The sequence below is a fragment of the Oryx dammah genome, unplaced genomic scaffold, assembly GCF_014754425.2.
Source record: "Oryx dammah isolate SB20612 unplaced genomic scaffold, SCBI_Odam_1.1 HiC_scaffold_2, whole genome shotgun sequence".
Classification (NCBI taxonomy): domain Eukaryota; kingdom Metazoa; phylum Chordata; class Mammalia; order Artiodactyla; family Bovidae; genus Oryx; species Oryx dammah.
Genome location: NW_024070186.1, coordinates 71237452 through 71247371, shown reverse-complemented (window position 1 = coordinate 71247371; position 9920 = coordinate 71237452). Strand labels below are relative to the sequence as shown.

At 38.6% G+C, this 9920-nt stretch overlaps 1 non-coding gene across 1 annotated transcript; it reads right to left on the bottom strand.

The window, feature by feature from the left end:
* Window positions 1-1178: 1178 nt before the first annotated feature.
* On the bottom strand, window positions 1179-1249 carry TRNAS-GCU. The gene has a single exon. It is a non-coding gene; the product is annotated as a tRNA-Ser (tRNA).
* Between the last annotated feature and the right edge of the window lie 8671 nt (window positions 1250-9920).

The window sequence follows — 9920 nt, the reverse complement described above, 5'->3', positions numbered from 1 at the left end:
TAAAGGAAGCTTAACATTATCAGCCAATAGGCAACTGCAAATAAAAACCACAACAAGATACCATTTCACAACTACTAGGATGGATATAATAAATTAACAAAACCAAAATAACAAATACTGCTGAGAATGTGGAGAAATTTGAACTTTCATACATTGCTAGTGGGAATGTATAGTGGCTGTGTAAGCTAGTTTGGAGGCTCCTTTAAAAGCTAAAAATAGAATAACTACATGACCCAGCAATTAAACTCCTAGATATCTAGGTATATACCCCCAAATAATTGAAAACAGGAATTCAAACAGATACTTGTACACACTGTAGAATTATTCACATTAGCCAGAAAGTTGAAACAACCCAAGCACCATCAAATAAATAAAATGTGGTATATAAGTACAATATTATTCAGCCATAAAAAGACTGAAATTCTGATACATGCTACAACAATGATGAACCTTGAGAACAAGTGAAATATACCAGACATAAAAGGACAAATACCATATGATTCCACCTACATGAAATATCTAGAACAGGCAAATTGATAGAGACAAAAAGTTATCAGTGGCTGGGTGGAGGAAGAATGAGGAGTTACTGCTTAAAATGAGTACAGAGTTTCTATTTGGGTGATGAAAAAGTTTTGTAAATTCATAGTGGTGATGGCCACACAACTTTGTGAATGTAATTAATACCAATGCATTGTACATTAAAAAAATTTAATGTTACATAGATTTTACCACAATAAAAATGTAACCCCCAATTGGGGCAGTATTATTTAGGGAAGCTAAAGGAGCAGGTAAATATCAGAAAAATTAAGCTGTATTTTGGACTTCTTTAATGGAAAAATCTGAGTAAATCAGTCCAAAAAAATCCATTAGTACATACCGTTCAGATGTGAAACACTAGTTTGGGGTTCCTGCTTTTTTCTTTTTCCTCAGTCTGAGCATATCTACATTCTTCATGCTGTGCTCAACTGCTCAGTCATCTCTGGCTCTTTGGGGACTCCATGGACTGTAGCCTGACAGGCTCCTCAGTTCATGGGGATTCTTTAGGCAAGATTACTGGAGTGGGTTGCCATGCCTTCCTCCAGGAGATCTTCCCAACCCAGAGATCGAACCCAGGTCTCCCGCTTTGCAGGGGATTCTTTACCATCGGAGCCACCATGGAAACCCAATAGCAGTGCTCTTGCATTGGCTGGGAATCGAACCCAGGCCTCCCGCGTAGCAGGTGAGAATTCTACCACTGAACCACCAATGCTTACACCTACATTCTTTAGGTTGTTAAGTAATCTGGACATCAGCTTCAAAGACATAGGAGGCACACTGGCCAGTTGTGCTTGACAATCCATTACTTCATTAGTAGGATTTATTGGACAGGTCCCATTGGTTTTTTGATTGCAAAGTTAAACAGTAAACTGAGAAACTTTTGGATAGATTTCCCACAAGAATTCTCTGTTCCTCAGAACAGACTGTGATATAGGAGACCTGGTTATCTGGAATCTGGGAGTTAGAATAAAGGGCCTTTGGGGCCAACAAGACAGGCTCCAGGTGATGGTAGTATGTGAGCTCTGTATGAGAGAGCTGGAGCAATGGAATCAGAGCCAGTTACTGGGTATCTGAGCAGCTGGTCACTTGCTGGGGAGGTAGGTGATAAGAGGAGAGCTAATGTTGATCCTGAGTCAATCTTTTGTTATTTGTCTGAAATCCTTCTTAAGTGAAATGGATTTACGAGTAATAAGTAATTCATACTTCCTGCTTGGAGGTGAATATACATATGGCTGAAACTACAGGTAGGGGCAAGGAGACAGCCTGGGTTAAAGGAAAATGGTTCAGGAAGAACTGTAAGTGCTCTAACGTATGTGAAAACATACTGTCAGTGATGAAGTGCTAATCAAGCGTTAGTTATCTAGTTACTCATGGATGCAGAATTTAAGAGCTATTCCTTAATAGAAGGATCTGGTCATCTTTGGAGTCCTGATAGTAAAACAAAGATGAAAATAGCCTCATCTATTAATATATCACTGCAACCTACTGAAAATTAGGGTCTTAAGTGCAAGAAATGAGGGTTTAAATGATCATGTTTTTAATCTAGGGGGAAAAATAACATATTTTTCCTGAGTTAAATAACAAATTTTACATTTCAAATATGATTTTTAGAAGTAGTCTTAGGAAAAAACCTCCCTACAAAATAAAGATGTTCTGTATAGCATAACCTGGGTTTCCCTGGTGGCTTAGATGGTAAAGAATCTGCCTGCCATGCTGAAGACCCAAGTTTGATCCCTGGGTTGGGAAGATCTCCTGGAGAAGGGGATGGCAACCCCCTTCAGTATTCTTGCCAGGAGAATCCCATGGACAGAAGAACCTGGTGGGCTACAGTCCCTGGTGTTGCAAAGAGTCAGACACAACTGGACGACTAATGCACACACACACACATACCATAACCCAAACTAGATTTGGAGTTGTCCTAGTAAAGATATTTATTTGGAGCAACTGTTCCTTGCCTTGGTAGCCAAGAGCTAATATTGGGAGTTTACCATATGCTAGGAACTGTTCCAGCTACTTTAAATGTGTCCAGTTATTTAACACTCGTAACTTTCTCTTAGCTAGTTACTACTCTCATGCCCATCCTAGAAATAAAGAAAAAGGAGAGCTCAAGTAACTTGCCCAAGAGCCTGCAGCAAGTCAGAATTTGAACGCCAGCAGTCTGACTCCAGAGTCCATACTCCTAACCATTATCCCCCCTTTCCCAACTGCTTTTTACAAATCCTAACTGCATTATCCCCCTTTTCACAAATGAAAACAAAGGCCTCTGTTGATGGAGAGGAGTGGTGCCAAATCAGTACTTCCAAAGAATGATCCAAAAGACATTTGTCCCTCAGTATGTACTAAGTCACTTCAGTCATGTCCAACCCTTTGTGAGCCCAGAACTGTAGCCCACCAGGCTTCTCTAGCCAGGGGATTCTCCAGGCAAGAATACTGGAATTGGGTTGCCATTCCCTTATGCAGGGGATCTTCCCAACCCAGGGATTGAACCCATTATCTCTTACGTTCCTGCATTGGCAGGTGGGTTCTTTACCACTAGTGTCACTGTATGCTTCATGGCAAAATAAAAGGGTCCACTGGTGAAACACTGAATATTGTATATCCCTCTTCCCATCTCAGATCCATAGTAAGTACTAGTATTAAAGGTTTTGCTAAGTTTTACTGTAAATCTTTTCATGATTTGTTTCACCCAGCACAAAATCTTCATTTATAGAATATCTATTCCTGTATCTCAGAAGAGGTACTGTGTACACTACACCTGAGAAATTTGCATTAAAATGCTTTAATAATTGGCCATATTACAAAATAGCTGTCACTAACTGTTTCTGACAACTCTATGTCATTAGTTGCGGAGAAGGTGATGGCATTAGTTAGCAAGGCAAACCCACTATTTGGATTTAGTGAAATGGACCTGTAAGTAAAAGATCAGGGAAATATTTTCCATGTTCAAATATTCTTTTTTCCAGGTTATAGAGATCTTTTTTCCTATGATTTTTGCTTTTATTTTGCTTTTGCTATATTCTTCTAGTCCTATGCTGGTCTAAATTGGCTTTAGTTACTATCTTATTTCAGAATTTCTTTTACTATCTATAGGTTATTTTTAGACTCTAATGGAATCTCTCAAAATTTACTTAAAGATTCAAGTCTTGTTATCAATTGATTTTCATGAAAGTTTGTTCTTAATACAGGAAATATGAGCAATGACTTGTCTTTAAATACGTTTTATGTCTGTATTGCTGACATGGTATCTTAATGAGAGGTGAGAGGTGGTTAGAGTCTCCCTTTTTGGCTAAAAGAGGCATGTCTGAATTGGCTGATCAATTGAAAATGGATTTCTGCAAATGGCAAGAAACATAAGCACTATGAAACATTTCATCCTTCTGTCCTGTCCCTACCCCCACCTGCACCCAATATCCCCTAATATTACTCTGACCAATTTGTCAGGATCTGGTCTTTTAAAACCACTTTATTCTGCATTTAGAGTCTTTACATTGCTTTCTATATGACTGAAATTACTATTAGGTAGCACACGATAGTTTCCATTTTATTATGTGATAGTACTCTCTCTCCATTAATGTTCTGATAGCTTAGAATAGTTCTCTATTTTTGAGCCTGACCATTTCTCATAATTTAGTTACTAGCTCTTGTTTCTTTCTATATCCTTTGGCCATTCACATTTTTGCATGTTCATTTATAAAATCTTATTTTTTTTAATCCATTGAAGACAGACTGTGTATCTTGGTCCCACAATTCACTGTGTGTCTTTGGCAATTTATTTAAACTTGTATAAAGCATCTCTGGCTTCCCTTCTGTGAAGTGAGATTAATATCATATACCTTCCATATGTAAAGTGTCTGGCAATGGCAGATTATAACATATGGGTTCACCATCCATTTCGTTTTCCTTGGCATGAAGCTAAACTATTTCTCAGCTCCCCAAGACCTAGGTAAAGTAGTGTGATTAAATCTCACCAATGGGATGTAAAGGGAAGTGTTATGTCATTTACAGGTTGAGGCAGGAAGGAGTCCTCTCTATTCCACCATCACTGCTAGAGAGACTTGGAGATTGCAGAGTTGCAGAATGGAGGAAAGTGTTTTCTTAGAGGAAAACTGCAAAGAAGAGGAAAACTGCAAAGAGCCACCTGACCCATATCAGGTTCTCCTGATATCTAGCAGATATTTTTAAGAACTTGGATTTGGGGGTTTACTGGTTGTAGCAGCTACAGTTATTTACCTTTCCTTATGCTTACTCCTTGGAAGAAAAGTTATGACTAACCTAGATAGCATATTCAAAAGCAGAGACATTACTTTGCTGACTAAGGTCCGTCTAGTCAAGGCTATGGTTTTTCCAGTGGTCATGTATGGATGTGAGAGTTGGACTGTGAAGAAGGCTGAGTGCCGAAGAATTGATGCTTTTGAACTGTGGTGTTGGAGAAGACTCTTGAGAGTCCCTTGGACTGCAAGGAGATCCAACCCGTCCATTCTGAAGGAGATCAGCCCTGGGATTTCTTTGGAAGGAATGATGCTAAAGCTGAAACTCCAGTACTTTGGCCACCTCATGCGAAGAGTTGACTCATTGGAAAAGACTCTGATGCTGGGAGGGATTGGGGACAGGAGGAGAAGGGGACGACAGAGGATGAGATGGCTGGATGGCGTCACTGACTTGATGGACGTGAATCTGAGTGAACTCCAGGAGTTGGTGATGGACAGGGAGTCCTGGCGTGCTGCGATTCATGGGGTTGCAAAGAGTCAGACACGACTGAGTGACTGAACTGAACTGAACTGATGTATGCAAGATGGGAAACAAGGAACAGAAGCTATGACCATTATTATCGTTGTTCACCATCAAAAGGAATGGCTAGTGGTAGCCTTAGACTTCAGTGGTACTTAATATTCATTGGCCAGATAGATTGAAACAATTTCCTTCTGACTCTGAAAACTTCTCTCTAACCTTACTTCAAAAAAATGTATATTCTCAGGAGGCTGTTTTCACAAGAAGTTTGAAGAGGTATAGTAAGTATTTTATATTTATTTATTTAAGGTCTCCACTTAACTTGAACTTCTTAATGCCACTGTTTCTTATTTATCTGAATGAATGATTGATTTCACAAAAAGGAAATTAATACAATATGTTGATGGAAGGTATTGATTAGTAAAGTTTGGTCTGTAGTTATAAATCTTTTGGACATAATTTTGTGTATTTGTAGGCTAAGAAAAAGCAAAAGAGTTCCAGAAAAACATCTACTTATGCTTAATTGACTAACTATGCCAAAGCCTTTAACTATGTTGATCACAACAAACTGTGGAAAATTCTTTAAGAGATGGGGATACCAGACTACCTGACCTGCCTCTTAAGAATCTGTATGCAGGTCAAGAAGCAACAGTTAGAACTGGACGTGGAACAACAGACTGGTTCCAAATTAGGAAAGGAGTACATCAAGGGTGTATATTGTTACCCCGCTTATTTAACTTATATGCAGAGTGCATCATGAGAAATGCTGGCTGGGCTGGATAAAGCACAAGCTGGAATCAAGATTGCAGGGAGACATATCAATAACCTCAGCTATGCTGATGACACCACCCTTATGACAGAAAGCGAAGAACTAAAGAGCCTCTTGATAAAAGTGAAAGAGGAGAGTGAAAAAGTTGGCTTAAAACTCAACATTTAGAAAACTAAGATCATGGCATCTGGTCCCATCACTTCATGGCAAATAGATGGGGACACAGTGACAGACTATTTTTTTTTGGCTCCCAAATCACTGAAGATGGTGACTGCAGCCATGAAATTAAGACGCTTGCTCCTTGAAAGAAAAGTTATGACCAACCTAGACAGCTTATTAAAAAACAGAGACATTACTTTGCCAACAAAGGTCCATCTAGTCAAAGCTATGGTCTTTCCAGTAGTCATGTATGGATGTGAGAGTTGGAGTATAAAGAAAGCTGAGCACTGAAGAATTGATGCTTTTGAACTGTGGTGTTGGAGAAGACTCTTGAGAGCCCCTTGAACAGCAAGGAGATCCAACCAGTCTGTCCTAAAGGAAATCAGTCCTGAATATTCATTGGAAGGACTGATGCTGAAGCTCCAATCCTTTGGCCACCTGATGCAAAGAACTGACTCATTTGAAAAGCCCCTGATGCTGGGAAAGGTTGAAGGTGGGAGGAGAAGGGGATGACAGAGGATGAGATGGTTGGATGGCATCATTGACTCAATGGACATGAGTTTGAGTAAACTCCGGGAGTTGGTGATGGACAGGGAGGCCTGTTGTGCTGCAGTCCATGGGGTTGCAAAGAATCAGACACGACTGAGCGACTGAACTGACTGATAGGCTAAGAAAGTTAAATGCAAGAACATTTTCACAATGATTAGCTATAAAATGTCTAAAGTAACACTAAGTAGAACAACTTAACCTCATTAACACCCTCCACCCCTCATATAGTCCATGTATATATTTCTGGGAATGAGAAACAATTCGTGTTCTGATATGAACTGTTTTATTACTCTTTTTAAAAGTTTTACTCTAGGAATCCTTTCAGTGTCCCGCATTTTGGGAATCTGACACTACCCAGCTGAGGTGAATGGAAGAGGGCAGAGGAAAGTGCTAGAAAGGCTCATCTTGGTTGAATAATTGATTTTTTCACAGTGAGCTCTGGGGGATTCTCCTATTTTCCTTTCAACCTCCCATGCCTTGCTTTCTCATCTGCTCTTCCTGTTCCTCTTCCCCAGATTTTTCACAAAGGAAAAACAGTTAAAGGGCCCTGCTATGTAATTAGGTGTCAAAAGACTGAAATCTTTATTGTTCCTTTCCCTGGATTTCTTCAAGGGTAGTCATGACTAATTAGCTATGAACTTGGGAGTGAGGAGGACATCTATCAGAAATGAGGTATATATGGCTTTCATGCAAACACAAAAAGGCACATCAACTGTAATTTTAAACACTAAACACAGCTAACAGGCACAGCTAGTAAATGGATAATTGTATTTTCGTATTAATATCTCATTCAGTGCTCATTGCAGCACTCTCCATGAAATGCTTAAAAAATAATCTTTCTTTTATTAAAGAAAATACAAGGTCAGAGCTGTTGTAAAATTGTAAGAGCCAATAGAGCCAGTGTGTGCTGCTAAAACCTGTCCCCTGACTCTACCTGCTAATATTCACATGGACCCAAAATAATGGAGAACCTATTGTGGCCAAGTGCCACTTTAACTGCCGTGTGACCTTTGCCAAGTCACTGAATCCTTCTGTGCATTGCTTCCCTCATCTTTAAAGTGGGGATAATAATACTAACGTTATGGGGTTGCAAGGGATTAAATGAGTTATCCTAAATAGATGCCTGAGAACAGTGTCTGGCATGTAGCATATGTTCAGTAATCATACGCTACTATAATATAATGTGGCAATTAGTAGTAGTATTCCTAATTAGTAAGTGGAAGAATTTAGTTTCTACAACTGTCTCAGATTTCTTCACTATTCCTCAAAAGTCACCTAGGTGTCATATGGCATCACAGGAACACACAACTGAATAAAATTAGTATTATATAAATATTAATGTAGTACTAAAATGCTAAGCAGCTACTTTAAAATTATGAGCATGCACTAAAATACATGGTATTTTCCCTCACTTTAAAAAAACTAATACACTGTAATAAAATTCACCCTCAAGTGTATAGTTCTGAGTTCTACCAAATACATAGAGTTGTATAACTACTGTATGGGACAGTTCTTAGAGTTTGTTTTACATGAATATTTAGAATTTTTCTAACATTAGAAGCCAATGTAAGTACATCTCCTTGATTAAGGAACTTCAAATACACTTGAAACTTGGGTAATAATTCTCTTTCATTTACTAATTGACTCAAGAAGTATGTACTGAGTTTTTTCTACATGTATAGCATTGTTATCATTTATAAAGAGAGGAAGAAATATCCCCAAGTTTACTGCCTTCAAAAGAACAAATGTAATACTTTTGTTTTATGCTTCTACCTAATAGATCAGGAGAGGGAAATAATAGGCCTTTTTGTAAATTTAAAAAGAGTTCATGAAAAGAAGGATGACAAAGTGTCACTTCTTCTCTTAATTAGCATATATTAAAACAATTATATCCTCTCTCCCTATAACACCTACAACTCAGTTTAATTTCTCAAATATTTGAGCACGTCACTGGGTAGATACAGTCCTTGTCCTCAAGCAGTTTGTAGCATTGTAGAACAGGTAATTGTAATACACAGCAGAAAATGATCAAAGATAACAAATGAAATATATTCAGAAAGAGTTAGGGAATGTTGCAATGGGAGAGTCAATAAAGACTTTATCAAAGGCATAGGTTTCAAACAATCTTGAAAAGGTGAAAAAGCTATTGGTGGAGGGAGGAGAAATTTAGTACACTATAAAGCTGCTACACTGTTTAATACAGTAGTCACTAGCTATATGTGGCTGTTTAAATTCCAATGAAAATGAAATAATTTAAATTTTTAATTCTTCCTCCATCCAGCTAATCACATTTTGAATGTTTAATAGCCACATGTGGCTAGTGGCTACCATACTGAACAGGATAGAGTACAACATATCCATCATAATGGAAAGTTCTATTGGATAGTGTTTCTATAGTAGGAACAGCAATGAAGGATCAGGTAGTGGGAATAATGAGTCACCCAAATCTCTGTTCAAGTCCTTGGACAAAATACCAGAAATAATGGTATATCCATGTATTTCCTCCCCAAATATAAATTGGAAATATGTGCCTGTGTAAAGCTCAATGACTTAGTTGTTTTATTGGCTGCTCTGGTTCAATTGTCATGCTGAGTTCATACTATAAATCAATAATGAAGACATAAAACCTAACAGGCCTATCTAATTGCTCCATCTATCTGAGTATGCAGATCACAGTGGCTGAAAGCCAGGCTCGGGGCCCAGCCAAGTGTGTTGCCACTGTTTCTTCTGGCAGGGACCTGTTAGCTGAGTGGGTCCAAGCTGAATGGCTTGGGTCTGGCACAGTTGCAGTTTCCTAAGAACATGCTCACTATTGTCATTTGCTACTTTAGAAATAGTGCTAGTATCCAATGGCAAAACCTAAAGGCAGGTAGAAGTTTGAGGAAACTATAACTCAGAGAAACAAGTCCTGCTATATGAGTATGGATGAATTGAGCCATGTGTGACCTTAGTCACTGATAAATTTGTGAAGGTAAAGACTTCATCCTTTTGGTAGGAATTGCTGTCCACACTGTCATAAGGGTGGTTCAGCCAAACAACAGGGTGGTGTTTTTACAGAGCCAGCCAGGTCATCATTTGTCTGGGATCCAAATGGACAGAGGTATGTAGGACAGAAATACCATGCATCAAAGTTTTCTAAATCTGAGTCTAAATGTGTCTTCATTAGTTTAAAAAAAAC